The following is a 14,822-nucleotide window of genomic DNA, read 5'->3' as shown; positions in this document are numbered from 1 at the left end:
GGGACATTGCTGTGCGCAATTGGCTGCCGCGTTCGCCCAAAAATATACAGTCAATTCACTTCACAGTGTGTTCTGTGAAGTGCTTTGGGACGTCCTCCCGATGTGAAAAGCGCTATATCAAATGCAAGGATTATTATTATTAAAGATCCCATGGCACTACTCCAAAAGAGAAGGGAGTTTCTTCTAGTGTCCTGGCCATAAAATCCCTCAAATAAAATTGGTCATTTATTTTGACTATTTGTGGGATGTTGCTGTTTGCAAATTGGCTGCCACGTTTAAAGTACACAGTCACCAGAACTGCATAGTCTCTGCATTCCACAGTCAAATTCTGTAAAGCACTTTGAGGCATCTCGACAACCAACAAGGCATTATATATCCTTGCATTCGATCTGGGGCTTTTCATGCCGAGAGGACATCTCAAAGTGCTTCACAGCATTTATTGTGAAGTGTAGTGACTGTATTCTGTCTCTGCTTTGTCAGCCTAAATTTAGGCTCAAATTCCGATGTGAGACTTGAACCCACAACATTGTAACCCAGAGGCAACTTGTCTAGTTATCTGTAGACAACTACAGACAGCTCCAAGTTCGCTGCCTGGCCAACTGAACTAGGCTTGGAGAGTGAACTGAACTAACCTTGGAGTTGTCTGTAGTTGCCTGCATGTTGCCTCTGGTGCCCTGGTTTCGCCTGGCAAGATTAATGGCGCAGGTTCGAGGCACCAGCAGATTCCAGCTACTTGAGAAACAATCCTGAAGTTGAATAGAATATCCTCTGAGCTAAAGGGATGAAAAAGGTCTGAATATTAAAAGAAACTTGAGGGGTCAACTGGGGTCTATTTAGGCCTATATGTAAGTGTATGAGAACTTTCTCAGGTATAACTCTCAGCAACAGTGTTCTCTCCCCTGCTCTCCTGCCTCCCAGCACAGATCACAACCTATACTAATGTACTTCAGACATTCAACAAACCCAATTATAAACATCAAACTGATTCCAAAAGTGCATAAAGTTGTGTCGCACCCTAGTATATGGTTCATATTACTCTCCATCCTAACTATTTCCACCCCCAATCGAATGTTCCCTTCCTGTTTTTTATGATGCTTTTCCTCGTGTTGCAATCATTAGCACAGTCTTGGACACGAGCCTAGAGAACTGATAAGGTGTTAATTGGTGTCTGGGACTGTTAATAGGAAGGAACGATGCAGTAAACTGAAAGCATGTTTACTGAAACCACATTAACATTAGCATGTTAATAATGATTTGCAACTAACTGCACACATGTCAAAGTAATTTGCAGGAATCAGTTGATATGCTCCATTAGGCTTCCATAAAATATCAAGAGGAGCAAGGGACCATTTCCTCTTGCCCCACTTTTAACCCTTTGACTGCCGGCAGGCCTCGAGATATCTCCACCTCCGTGGGCTGGCTGATTCTTTGTTTCCAGCTCATGTATTGTGACCCTGAAATAAGGTAAAACTGCTCAAAGCATCTACATAGCTTTGTTGCTGTGGGACGTCAACAACTTAGCTGGTGCAGTGCCTTTCACGGAGTTTGAACGTCTCAAAGCGCTTTTCATTGAAGATGGGGTAAATCCCCTGTGAGGGAGGAAAAGAGGCAGAGTTTGGGGATATGAAGTTACATCATGGTTAAAGAGATGTGTTTTTAAGAGGGTTTTGAAGACACATGGCGAAGAGATTTTGGGAGCATTCCAAAAAGTAGGAACAAAGAGCTGAACCGCCAATGGTGGGAAACAGGAAGTGAATTGTTAATGTTGAATACATTTTTTCCCTTTCCCTTATTCTGTTTTTCTTTCAATTTTTTTTACCGTCTTCTACCAATTTCCTTCCCACCTATTTCTAACTTCAAAATGAGTTTCTTAGGTTCACCTTTCTTCCAACTTCCAGAGTCCAATTATAGAAATATAATAATAATCCTTGCATTTGATATAGCACCTTATCACGTCTTCTAGACGTCTCAAAGCGCTTCACAGAATGTACTGTAAAGTGTTTTCACTGTATATTTGTGGGAAAAACACGGCAGCCAATTGCGCACAACAATGTTCCACAAACAATCGTGGATTGAGTGACCAAATTACTATTGTTTTTGTTTCTTGAGGGATTATTTGAAAGGTGGAAGCAAATTTTTTCAGAAAAAATGAGAACCCCAGAAATAATTCATGATAATATAAAACTTACATTACATATAGAGCCTTTTATTTCAGGAACATGTCTTACAGTACATCATAGGATATGCTGTAAACTGGAGTGACTGTTTTTGTGGACAAACATGGGCAAATTATGGCAAAAAGCTCATGGTGTTTGTGCTGGTGCTCCGTACTGGAGCAATTCACTCTAATCACATTTCCTTGTCCACCAGAATCAAAAGTTTAACTTCCAACGATAAAAGTCAACACTAAAGTAACCTGTCATCTGGGTTCAATATCTGAGGCCACATTCATAGAATTATAGGGTCATAGAATTATATAGCACAGAAGGGGACCATTCGGCTCATCCTGTCTGTGCCGGCTTTTTGAAAAGAGCTATCCAATTCAATCCCATTCCCCCACTCTTTCCCCATAGCCCTGCAAACTTGTCCTCCCCAAATAATTATCTACTTCTCTCTTAAAAGTTATCGAATTGGCTTCCACCACCCTTTCAGGCAATGCATTCCAGATCTGAACAACTCACTGTGTGAAAAAATTTCTTTTCACCTCCCCTCTGTTTCTTTTAACAACTATTTTAAATCGATGTCCTCGGTTTACTGACCCACCGGCCAGTGGAACTAACACTAAACTAAAACTAAATTATAACTAAAATCCAAATAAATGACTGACTTGTAGGTTGTCAGATCAGCTCTGAACTGATTTCCTGCGAGTATTAATATAAGAGTTAATAGTTGATCTTGTGGGAAGCTTAGCAGAAGGGTTTTGAGAAAGTGGAACCCACTGCCGGAAGCTGTGGTTGAAGAAAAAAGCATCAATGCATTTCAGATAAAACTTGTTGTATATGTGATGGAGAAAGGGTGTTAGAGAGGTTGGGACTTTGAGCACTATTTAGTGCCATATAGTTCTATGTAATTGCTTGAATAAGAAGCAATGTTGAAGTCGCTTCCTTCGCAAATGCCTTCAGCTCTCCTGCAACGTAAAATCCTGACGAGTCTCTTTATCTCCCTCCACCCACCCCCAATTAAACTTGATGCGTTTGCTTCTTGTATCAGCACCTTGGGACATCCTCCCGATGTAAAAGGCGCTATACATATGTAAGTTGCTGTATACCCAGGTTGATTTAAATATAAACGGACAATTGCACAAGGTGCTCGGCAGCAATAAAGTAGTTTGAATTAGTGCATTTTCATCCCCCTGCAAAACCAGTCACTACACTTTACAGGAAACTCCGTGAAGTGATTAAGACATTTTGAAGTGATAACGCGCTACGTCAAATGCTAAGATTTATTCGCATAATTGTCTCTTTAAAATCTACCTTCACCACTTCCACCTAACTTTAGCCATAATAATAATAATCCTTGCATTTGGTACAGTGCCTTCTTCAGCACCAACTTCATCAAGTTGTCTCAAAAGTGCCACACAGGATATACTGAAAAGTGGGGTGACTGTATTTTGTGGGCATAAATGTCTTTACAGTATTGTTAGGAGTTCTGAACTGGTAACTACAGTTCTCTTTGCTGCTGTCGACCACTGACAGAACATTTGCTGTGTTTTCTGATGGTAATAGCCGAGAAGTATTATCCTGTCAAAATGCAAACAATTCAGGCAAACAATTGTCATTACATACCATCCATGATTCTAGGAGTGCCACTTCAAGCTTCAGCAAAAAAAACTTTTTTAAACTGTGGTATATACTAGGAACTTGGTGCCTGAGGCAATTTTTAAACCTTTCTTAAGCCAGATATTTTGCACCTCTTTAAGAATCTTCATAATTTTTCTCATTTTGACAATTTATTCTTACCACTCTGGGTGCAGAAACTAGATGAAAATTGTAGGAATTCTGATGACTTCTTGTCAATTTACCAGAAATGCACTTGACGTTTTGTTTCTTTCATTTTGGTGACGGTGGAGGAGTCTGCGAGGTGATTGCAGTGTAGCGCCAGACTCTGACAGAAGTGCTTGATTATCATAATGTTCACATTATTCTCAAACCTGCTTTTTCCAGGCCACGCACGTCATCACCTCCCTCCTCTGTCTGTCTCCTCAACCACCCTTCGTGTCCATGATGTACCAATGATTTGCAAGCAGTTTGCCTCATTCTGCTGTGCATATCTGAACAGAAAGACGGTTTGCCAAATGCTTTCACCTGAAAATTTGTATTTTTATCATTGGATTCATGGGGGTTCTTAATGACAGGTGAGATCCTCTGGGGGTTGAAATGTAGTGTGTCGTGTCAGAAAAAATGTATGCTTGGAAAAAAAGAACAACGGGTGTCATTCAATTCCATGTAGACAAACTGGAGTCTCCAATGTATCTGTTGTGGGTAAGGTTCCAATTCCTACGCAAGCCTGGAGGATGTACAGCCTTTCTTTTATGAAATCAGCCAAGTATTTTTCCACCTCGCTGCCTAAATTGTTATTGCGGGGTGTGGGCAAAGCAGCTCAATTTGAATGATGAGCAACAGGACCTATAGTTATAGAGTTGGTTGCAGCAGACAGACCCCAAAATTACAGTTTATCTATGTCTAATTACTACTACTGCAGTAGCTGTTTTTCTCAGTCTGGCTTTGTCTCGTCCTTTGGCTGCAGGAATCTCTGAGCCAGAGCAAATTGTTTTTTTTCATTGCCCGAGCGCAGGAGGGTACTTTATATGAATGATATTTCCTACTTTAATGCTCTCAAGCTGTAAAAGCAACATTCCAGGCCAATATCAAGGGAAATTGGTGGCAAAGGTCCCTAAAATGAAATGAAATGAAATAATACACTGGTGGGCTTGGAGAAACATTAGTGTCGATGACTAATTTATTTGATCTGGTATTGGATTTGACTTACAGTTGTAAGTATGGTAATGTGGGTCTCTGTAGTGCAAGTGTCTTTTCCTCCTCTTGACACAAGTGACTCTCAAGTCTCTTTTAAATGAGAAATGTTACCGATAGCGATGCAAGCCTATTCTCAGCATGTCCCTGTTCCCCTTTGAGAAGTTATGTAAATGTGCTCCAAAGAGAGGTTTCAGGGATAATAGTTTGCATATCTGATTCCAGGTTAGCATCCCATCAATCACACTATCACAATGGAACAGCTCAAGCAGCCAATTTAAAATAATAAGGAGGCTTCCCACAACACGAGATCGGTTGAGTTCAATGTTGACACTTGTTTTTTTTCTCCACCTCCCATTTCTATTCTCTGAGACATTTTGCTTCAGAAGCTACGAAAGGTGAAGGTGGGACGAAAGAATCTCAAGTTTTAATCGCCGACTCAACCGAGATACAGACTGATTTTTCTATTTGCCTCATTGTATGGCTCTTTTCTGTAACAGCAGTTTTTTCCTCTGATTATCACTACCTTTTTAAATGAGACCATGTTTTGCAGGCAGCTCAGATTAATGGGTTTTTCCTTTCTCTGACTAAGAATTGAAAATGAAATTGCTTCAGAACAGTGGGAGTCTTACACAATATCTAAAACCACAGCATCTGACCTGGGACTTTCTGTTGGTGATGCAGGATCCAAAAGGATGCAGAATCATAGGCCTTCTGTTAATTGCTTGTGAAGAAAATATTAAAAATCCATTGAGAAAGAGTAGTAGAATGCGACCGAAGAGATAGTTCCAGTGGGTAAACTATCATGAGCACAAGCTCAATTAGTTGAATGGTCTCAATAATAATCATTGCTTTTGATGTAACCCTATAGCATTACAGCATCTTATGGTAATTACAATTTAACGTAGTACCACAACTACTACTTGCGTTTATATAGGACTCTTCATGCAGGATAGCGATTCAGAACACTAAGTCGATGAATAAATGTTGCAGCCAATTTGCACACTGTAATGTCCCACAAACAGTCAGCATGTGAATGACCAATTGAACTGAAACAATTTTGGCCAGGACACTCTCCTCTTTTCAAATAGTGCCATGGGATCCTTTAACGTCCACCCTGAACATGTTTAGCATCTCATTCTTCTGTGCTGTTAACGTTCTATGATTTTCTGACACCACATTGATATCCCTATTTAAGCAGGGTTGATGGGAGATTGAACACCCTACTTCTCTGTGGTATGGTGCACTATACTACATAAGGCTTCCCAGCACTTCGGACGAGTTATGCTGGATTTAGTTGTGTGAATTTGATCAGATGATATTTTAAGTCGTGTTGTTCATCAACTTCAAATTGTCCCCACAAAGCACTAATAGTGATATTTCTGGAATAAAACATCATGACAATATTATTTGAACTTTGCTAAAACACAACAAAAGCTTAGAAATTTACATCACATAGGCCATTGTGTCTGTGCTGTCTCTTTGAAAGAGCAATCAATTTAGTCTCAATTATTTGGCCATACTTAATGAATTTTAGATATCTATCTTATTCCCCTTCAAAAGCTAATCTAGGTCCTGCCTTGACCATTACACGCAACAAGGCAACCACAACAACTTGCATTTATGTAGTGCACTTCATGTGGATAGCGTTTCGGAGTACTTAACAGTGGTGTGACTTGACTCTGAAGTGGAAGTGGGGGGAGCTGACTGAAGGCATGGTGACAGAGGAAAGTCTTCAGGTATGATTTGAAGACAGGCAAAGAAGGGGCAAAATGGAGAGAATGAGGCAAGGAGTTCCAGAGATTTGGGGCTTGGTGACTGAAAGTGACCAATTGTGGAGTGGAGGAGCCATGCCAGCTGAGAGAAGGTATCAGGTAGAGGAGTCAGTGTGAGCAGACATTCCACATCCTAACAACGTTCTGAGTAAAAATATTCTTCTTCATCTCCCTCTTCTCTAACTTGTTAAATATCTTAAAACTGATGTCCTCCAGTCACTGACTCATTGACCAGCGAATCACTTCTTTTATCTCATTTTTCATATTACACCGTTATACAGTGGTGTTATAGTTCTGTGATTGACAAGTATTCTGCAAGCAATTATCCTGACTGAATGGATGAATGAGCACTTGCATTATGAGTTAAAATATTTAGATCAATATAACAGTGTAGAAGAACATAAAGCCCACAACTGGACAGCTTTTAGCCCATCAAGATTGCTTCTTTCACAATCTACGCAAAAATCAACAAAAAATTGCATTCATTTAGGGCCCTTCACATTGGGTGCACTTCCCAAAGTGCTGGCAGTGAGGGGTTTGTACCTGAGCTGTGGATAAATCGTATCCTTTAGCCCCCTCCCTCTTCCACACCCACTCTTTCTCCTGGGAGAAAACTCACCATAAAGACTCCTTGAACCCTAATGCCAATTGAGAACAACATAGTGCATTTATAGCACCTTTCATGCAGGAGAAAATCCCTGCTTTATGTGAATGGTGTAGTCTGAGTGGACAGAAGAGTGAGTTGGGCAATGTGACTGAAGGCACAGTCAAAGAGGTATTATAGAAGGACTTTCAAGACTGGGACAAAGGAGTGAAAATTCCACAATATCCTCACACCTTTATTATTCAAGCTTGATCTCCTTGCCTCCTTGGATAATTCTCCCACATTGTCTCCTCACTCTTTCCCATTCCCCCTCCCCTCCCATTCTCGTCCAGGAGCACAGAAATCATTTGAACCTCTACCAATCCCTTTTATCCGCCAATGTTGTTCCTCGCCAGCTACCGTTCACCTGGAAATATAGTCACTACACTTCACAATGTATTTTATAAAGCACTTTGAGATATCTTCCCGATGTGGAAAGTGCTTATTCAAATGTAAGGACTATTATAAAAGGGACTGAAACAATTTTGTTTGGGGGGGAATTAATCAACTGCTTTTGTTGGCACATTCACAACTCTGTGGGAGGAAACAAAATTTTCTAATTTTGATTTGCTCGAGGAAGAAACAATGTGTTGCTTGGTTAGGGGTATATGGGTGTGTTGGTTATAAATGATTGTACTTCCGTAAAAAAGTAGCGCAGCATAGAACGTTCAAAAATACAGCTGTTGGAACGTGGAATTGCAGTGCTTGCTTGCCAAGGTTTGTGAGAGCTTCCTGTTAATCTATCTCTTACCTCTAAGAGCAGGATTTGAATGCAAGCCAGACTGATGAGGGAATGTACCAGTTGGAGATCAGTGACACACTTGGATTTTCTTTGTTTGTTTAGTGAAGGATGGCCACGCTGTTGAGGACCATCCTATAATTTTGCTGTACTAAGTAGTGGAGGCATTGCACACAAGATAATGATGAGGTTTAGATGAAAAAACTCTTTGACCTTTTAGAACTCTCCCTGAGTTCAGCTACAAATACACAATCACTGCACATTTTAGTAAATCCCGCAGGTCATAACTAAACCTGCCCAGGATACAGCTGCAGGTTTGGGCAAAGGCGCCCCCCCCTCCCCAACCACCACTAGCAAACTACTACTTTGATTCTGAACAAGGTTTTCCCTTGTGCCTTTCTCCCAAAGCAGTTGGTGGTTTTACATTAAAGTCTGACGACCTGCAGAGAAGAGGCAGCACGTTTCCCTCTTCGAATGTTGGTGTCTGAGCTCCTGTTGCCTCCACAGTCAATAGTTTCCATCACTGGAATGAAACTAGCCAAAATCGGAGAATAAGGATGTACTGAAGTTCACTACATGTGGGGGGAATGAAACGCTGGAAATCCAGCTGTTTCCAAATGTAAACATGACAGACAGATGAGAGAGTGGAGCTCCAGTGTTGGGGCCTCCCAGGTTCCATAATATAAAAGTGGTATTTAAGTGAATACCAGAGAGGAGCCCAGTCTCTACCGATTGTATTTAGACTGTGAGGTAAGCGTTCATACTCTTTAACACCTCTTCAGGCCACAGAAAATCGATCCACAGTTTATTATTGCAGCCACTAGCTATTAAGAACTGACATTAATTTGTGTTCTTACCATTTGTCTTCAATTTCCCTACCAGTGATTGCGTTTCCACACACTGCAGAGCTTGCGATAGATTTTCAATACAGGAATCGCGAATGCCTTACTTGCCGGCTGGAGCACAGAAAAATATATAATAGTAACATATGTATAGCACCTTTCACTTAGAATAATGGCTTGGAGCACTTTACAGTGTTGGGAGAGGACATTGAGCAGAGTGGAGGGGAAGGTGACTCTAGGTGCGATTCAAGAGATAGCTTTTAATGGCAACTTACCCAGTAGGTGGGTATCATCTCAGAGCTTGTGGCTGAAACAGGAGAGGGTAGGTTAAAGAAGAAAGTCTTCAGATGTGATCTGAAGAAGGGCAAGGCGGAGGGAAATTAAGTTATTTTTAGGTGGAGCCATTGAAAGGCCATTCACCATACCCCAGTTTGTGCCCTATTTATTGAAGGTGATTAAATTGAAGAATGTATTCATATTCTATTCATTGAACATTTTTCTTATCTGTGTCCGAGTTTGCTCTAGAATTTGCTCCTTTGATGGAGCACAGGCTCTGGTGTTGATCATGCGTAAGGTTTCTGATTTTTTTTAAAACAGCATCCCCCTCACCGGTAAACCTTGATTAAAATAAAATGAATTCAGCGTTTATCCCAAAACCCCAGAAAACACTGTATATGGTTATCAGTCCTGATGTCAAGTGTTCATGCATTATTCTCTTTCTCTCCCCTCCGTGTGCACAGGCGCGTCTGGTGATGTGAAATCCACAATACAAATTTAAGTTGTTGTTTGTGAGAGGAGAGAGGCACTGCTCTTGCGTGAACCCTTGACTGTCTGGTGCCTTGTGACGTCATCCAGGAATGAAAAGCGCTATATAAATGCAAGTTGTTGTTGTTATGAAGGCACATCTCTCCCGTCCATGTGTGCAGGCGTGTCTAAATCATCTTCTCATCACGAGTGAAAGCCCCCAAACCCTCTGATTTTTTGACAAGTCCAAAAAGTGCTGAAAATAAAATGAAATTATTTAAACCCTAATAAACAGAAGCCCTCATCATCGGTAAATCTGAGTGTAAATGCCCCAAATGATGTGGTGCAAGTTGGAGGTCCCCAAGTTTCAACGCAGATCTGTGCTGAGTTCACTGAATTTTGCCAGACTAAGAAAAGGCTGTACAATTGATCTCGATATCCCTGAGCTACAGAGGGACTGAGCCAGGGCTCCCATGTCTCATCTCTATCCACTGGCTGGAAAATTGTGGGTTGACTGAGGACAGCATTGGGCTGCAATGCTCTCTCGCTTGAGCAGCTGGTGCTGCTTGCAGACAGAGAAAGTTGAGTAAGACACCCAGAGAGTTGGCATCATCCATGCAAATGTACCTCAATGCATGACCTGACCATTGGTTGAGGAAGTAGGTCAATGTCGATATGTATAGACCAGAAATTATTCACAAGCAGTCTTTCTCATTGTTCTTTGCACTGTCACACCCCCTCCGCCTGTCTGATTCTATCATTTGAATTGCTGGATTAAAAGTTGCGATGGTGTGAAGGAATATCCTAGCTGCGGCTGAGAGCAAAAGGATATTCCTGATGTTCTGCTCTGTCCCTCCTGCCAGAAACCCACAGGAGATACCTGTGGTTCGTGACGTTAATGTTTTTTCTCAGTTGGACACAATCCCAAAAGTGGAGCACGATGCCAAGTGACCTTTCATTTTAGCTGTAATTTGTAATTAGGGTAACGTTCTCCTGTATGCTTTGAGCTCCACAGGGACCTCTGAGGTGTGACACTTTAACTACAGTTTGAAACCTCATCAGCCACATCTTCCAATTTCTTGGCATCAGGTCAATTTCAGAAATCAAAATTAACTAACCTTTGCTGTCTGTGTAGCCAACGTTTCTTGGGAGTCCTGTAGCTTAGTGGTTGGAGCACTCGCCTCTCAAGCGAGAGGTTATGGGTTTGATTCCCGGGCAGGGCGAAATGATGGGCAAGTTTCCTTATTCCACACACCTCTGTTTACCTAGCAGTAAGTAGGAATCCAGTTGTTAGTCGTTTGGTGGATCGCTTTTCCGGGGGTAATAATCCCTTCAAAATAATAACAATCATAATTTGGTCACTCAATCCACAAATGTTTGTGGGACACTGCTGTGCGTAACTGGCTGCCACATTTCGCGCACAAAATATACAGTGAATTCACTTTACAGTATATTCTGTGAAGCGCTTTGAGACGTTTTGAAGACGTAGTAAAGTGCTATATCAAATGCAAGGATTATTATTATTTATTAGTACTTAGAAAAACTGCATTACAGCAATTAAACCTGGAGAAAGCACAGGATTGAGCCATCTTAACATAAATTCAAATGGGGGCAAACATTTTTCATTTAGTTACTGACTTCAACGTACATTCATTCATTACATCTTTTTTGATTGTAACCTTCACTGGATGCATTGTTGTCAGATCTGTGGAGATTGGAAGGGTTTGGCTGGATAACTGTTTGGCTCACTGATTTCATTCATTTTAGACTATTAAGCTTTTTGGTCATAAATCTTTTCATCTGAAATGAAAAAGCTTTCTATAGACTGTATTTTTAAATTATGTTAATTTTCAGAATTTGTTCTTTAGTAGATGTAAAAAGAAAAATGCAGAAGGAGGAGAATTCTACGGTCAAAATAATTCCCTGGATGTAGAAGAAACCAGGCTCTTTTACCCGGTAGTGAAGAATCCTCACTTTTCCATAGCAACTTGCACTTATAGATCTTTCAGCCATTCTGCCCCCGATCTCTGGAAATCCATCCCGGAGCCCCTCTGCCTTGTCCCTTCAAAACCCACTGTAAGACTTTTCACTTTGTGATCTTCTCGTTGCTTCTTCAGTTCTCCAGCCCCAGCTCGGGCTCACAGCCAGCCATGTGAAGTGTTGTGTGATGTGGCCCAGACGTGGATATACATGTGAAACTTTGCTATCTTTCACATTGGATTGCTGAGCGGAGGAGGGAGATAGGTGAAAGCATTACAGAAAAAACAGACCTAATCTATTGTTTACTTATCTACATACGTGATGGGAAATGTAACAAATCACACGAGATGTGCAGATAAGCGTAGCAAAGCCCTCTACCACTCCAATCCTTTCTTCCACTTGAGTGCCATTTATGGCTTTCTTCCAGTGTTGCTTTCCCAGGATTATGCAGCTCTGAATTGAGTGCTATCTGCATTGTATGTTGCTTGGCTCCTCCCTGTCTATGTTGCGAACTCCAGGGTAGGAGGAGGTGAGTGCCAGCCATTGTAGGATTCTTCTTGATGGGAAATCTACACTTAAATAATATTTTATTCCTCTCTGTATTGGGGGGAGAGGATTCATTTTCTTTCCAGTCAAGCATTTAATACTAAACATAATTGCAGTTAAAACACGGATGAAGGATTTTATAATTAAAAGTAGAATGCAAAAAATTGGGGAAGTTATGAGAAAGTGTTAACGTGAGAAAGATTAGTCTGATAACGTCCTATTGTCTTAAAAGTGAGATTAGGCAATGGATTTACAATATTCAACATGGTGAGTGCTGGAGCATTGAAGGAAACCGCAGGCATGAATGAGGATCAGATTGTAAATGTTTTGAGAGTCTGTTGTAGGAGTGACTGGAAAAGGCTTTTTTGTGGGTTTGAACGGTGGATCAGGTAGCTTGTACATCTAGAGTGGTTCAGTTCCTGTCACAAAAGATATGTGTACAGAAAAACTACAGAATCAGTTTTCTTGTTTGTAATATCTTTTCCTACCTTCCTCCTCTGTTCAGCTGAATCAGGCTTGCTGTACATACCCTGCCACCATCTGTAGCCAAGCCTTCATTCCTACACAAGGATGACCATATTTTGTAAAACAAATCTGGGGACACAAGTAAAAAATATTTAACTCACCACAATTCCTTACGCTGGCAGTACTGAAGAAGCTTATTGGATTCATGGCTGTATTTCTCTGATGAGTGCGTCGGTTTTAGAATGTTGTTGTTCCACCTCAGTTTGTTACTGAAATCAAGATAGAGCATTTTTGGCAAGGACATGTAATCTTATCCGGGTACTGTCTCGGATAAGACAAGAACATCCGGAACTTACTCCCTTTACCACTCGGTCTTGCCTCCACTCTTACTGTCCTGCCTCGAATCCATTCCTATGGCCACCTTCCCCCTCTCTTGCTTGGCATCCAACCGCTTCATTGTACAGCACTCCAAGATGTTACTCTACGTCAAAGGTGCTATATAACTGTTGTAGATCAGCGCTAGAAGGGGAATTGATTAAAAAGGGCAAACTTAAAAGAAATCAGGGTAAGGGCAGCAACAAGCAGGCTTGGCCAAGCTGCCAGCTGCTGTGATGAAAATGTCTACATTTCTATTCTACTTTACGAACAATAGTTTTATTTATTCTATCTTAGTCTGTTGTGTTTCTGACCTATGACTGGAAAGTTCTGGGTTCAAATCTCAGTGGGGTTTACTTCAGGCCTTCCCCTTTATGGGGTCAATTAAATGAATATCATGCCTAAAATATATATAAATATCCTCCTGGGAGGAGAGGACTTAAGTGGTGTCTTCCTATAGCTGGCTCTTAGTTGTTGAGCCTGGCAAAGCCAGACCAGACCTGCAGTAATCCAAAACAGATGCGAAGATACAGAAACTCTTAACAACCTTACTAACCAATGCCCTGATTGTTTGGCTAGTCATTGACTGGATCTGCACCATGCTGTGCTGGTACCTTATCTAACAAAGATCATTGTTGAGAGGAAATCCTCGTTTAATAAAACTGACTAAATGACATACCAATAAAATAATGTACAGGTTGCAAAAGAAACTCCTCAGTAAAAGCAAGTGATTGGATTGATTGACAATGGTCAGCCTATGTTAAATGCTTCAGTCCTGTCTCCTCTACGAGTGCTTGGCAACTAGAATGAAACATTAAACCATGTCTAATTCACATAATTTCTGTGTTATTTTGTGTGATGGTGGAGTTCCTGCCTTACCTGCTCCTTGCTGTTGTAGAGTAGTAATGCCAAGGTATGATCGAGATGCTATACTTTCTGGTTGTCATTAAGATTGTGCACACTATCTAGTATCTGACGGCTATTTATGTAATTTCAGTGCCACGTAGAAACGTGGAAGAGTGGGGGAAAGTTAAGAACCTCATCAATCGCATGTCCCGACAATTAACAGCTAAACACTGACATGCTCACAAGTGCCAATTTTAGGTTTTGAAAGGCATTGGCTGGGTACAGTGAAAAGCAATCTCTTGGCAGAACCTCAAGGACGTGTTTTATCTGTCCTTGTGGTGCATGGTGATACAAGTATCAGAGTAATGAGCTACACACCGGGGAGCAGAAATATGTTTGAAGATTTTTTTCCCCATGTCTGTCCCCAGATGCTGTTTTTTTTATTCTCATCTTCCAGCGTTCCAATAAGAGTGAAGGGCATCCACAAATCGTCCGAAACAACTGTCTCTAAATCTTCCCCCTAAATTCAAACTGTTTGTCAAAATGAGTTGACTGGTTAAAAAAAATGGGAGTACATTGGAGATTTCATATAAAAATAATTTATTGCATCAATTTAAAATGTGAGAAAGCAGCTTTTAGAAATTATGGATAGTATTATGTTTGGACATGAATTTATAGACTTAATTATTTGTATTCAAATAATTATGCCTTCATAAATCTTGCAGGATGATTCTCTTAAGCTGGTCAAGATTTGTGAGGCGCTGATGTATTAAAGAGTGAAGTTTTTCTAACTCTGTTTCTAAAGAGTGCTGGAGGCATTGTTGTGAAGAATGCAATGCAACAGATGAAGCTGCAGATGGTTACAATACCCACAGATCTATTTAATCAATTAAC

General features: G+C 40.9%; 1 protein-coding gene and 1 long non-coding RNA gene across 2 annotated transcripts in view; one reads left to right on the top strand and one right to left on the bottom strand.

The window, feature by feature from the left end:
• Positions 1-14,822, top strand: part of LOC103185189 (partitioning defective 3 homolog) — a 524,401-nt gene that overhangs the window by 179,867 nt on the left and 329,712 nt on the right. The window lies entirely within an intron of this gene.
• On the bottom strand, positions 11,230-14,095 carry LOC103178643. Its single transcript, XR_487881.1, has 3 exons — positions 13,962-14,095; positions 12,731-12,836; positions 11,230-11,939 (listed from the first exon to the last, which is right to left on the bottom strand). It is a non-coding gene; the product is annotated as an uncharacterized LOC103178643 (long non-coding RNA).

The sequence above is a fragment of the Callorhinchus milii genome, unplaced genomic scaffold, assembly GCF_018977255.1.
Source record: "Callorhinchus milii isolate IMCB2004 unplaced genomic scaffold, IMCB_Cmil_1.0 Scaffold2, whole genome shotgun sequence".
NCBI lineage: Eukaryota > Metazoa > Chordata > Chondrichthyes > Chimaeriformes > Callorhinchidae > Callorhinchus > Callorhinchus milii.
The sequence above is the reverse complement of the archived record's forward strand: the minus strand, read 5'-3'. Positions and strand labels throughout refer to the sequence as shown.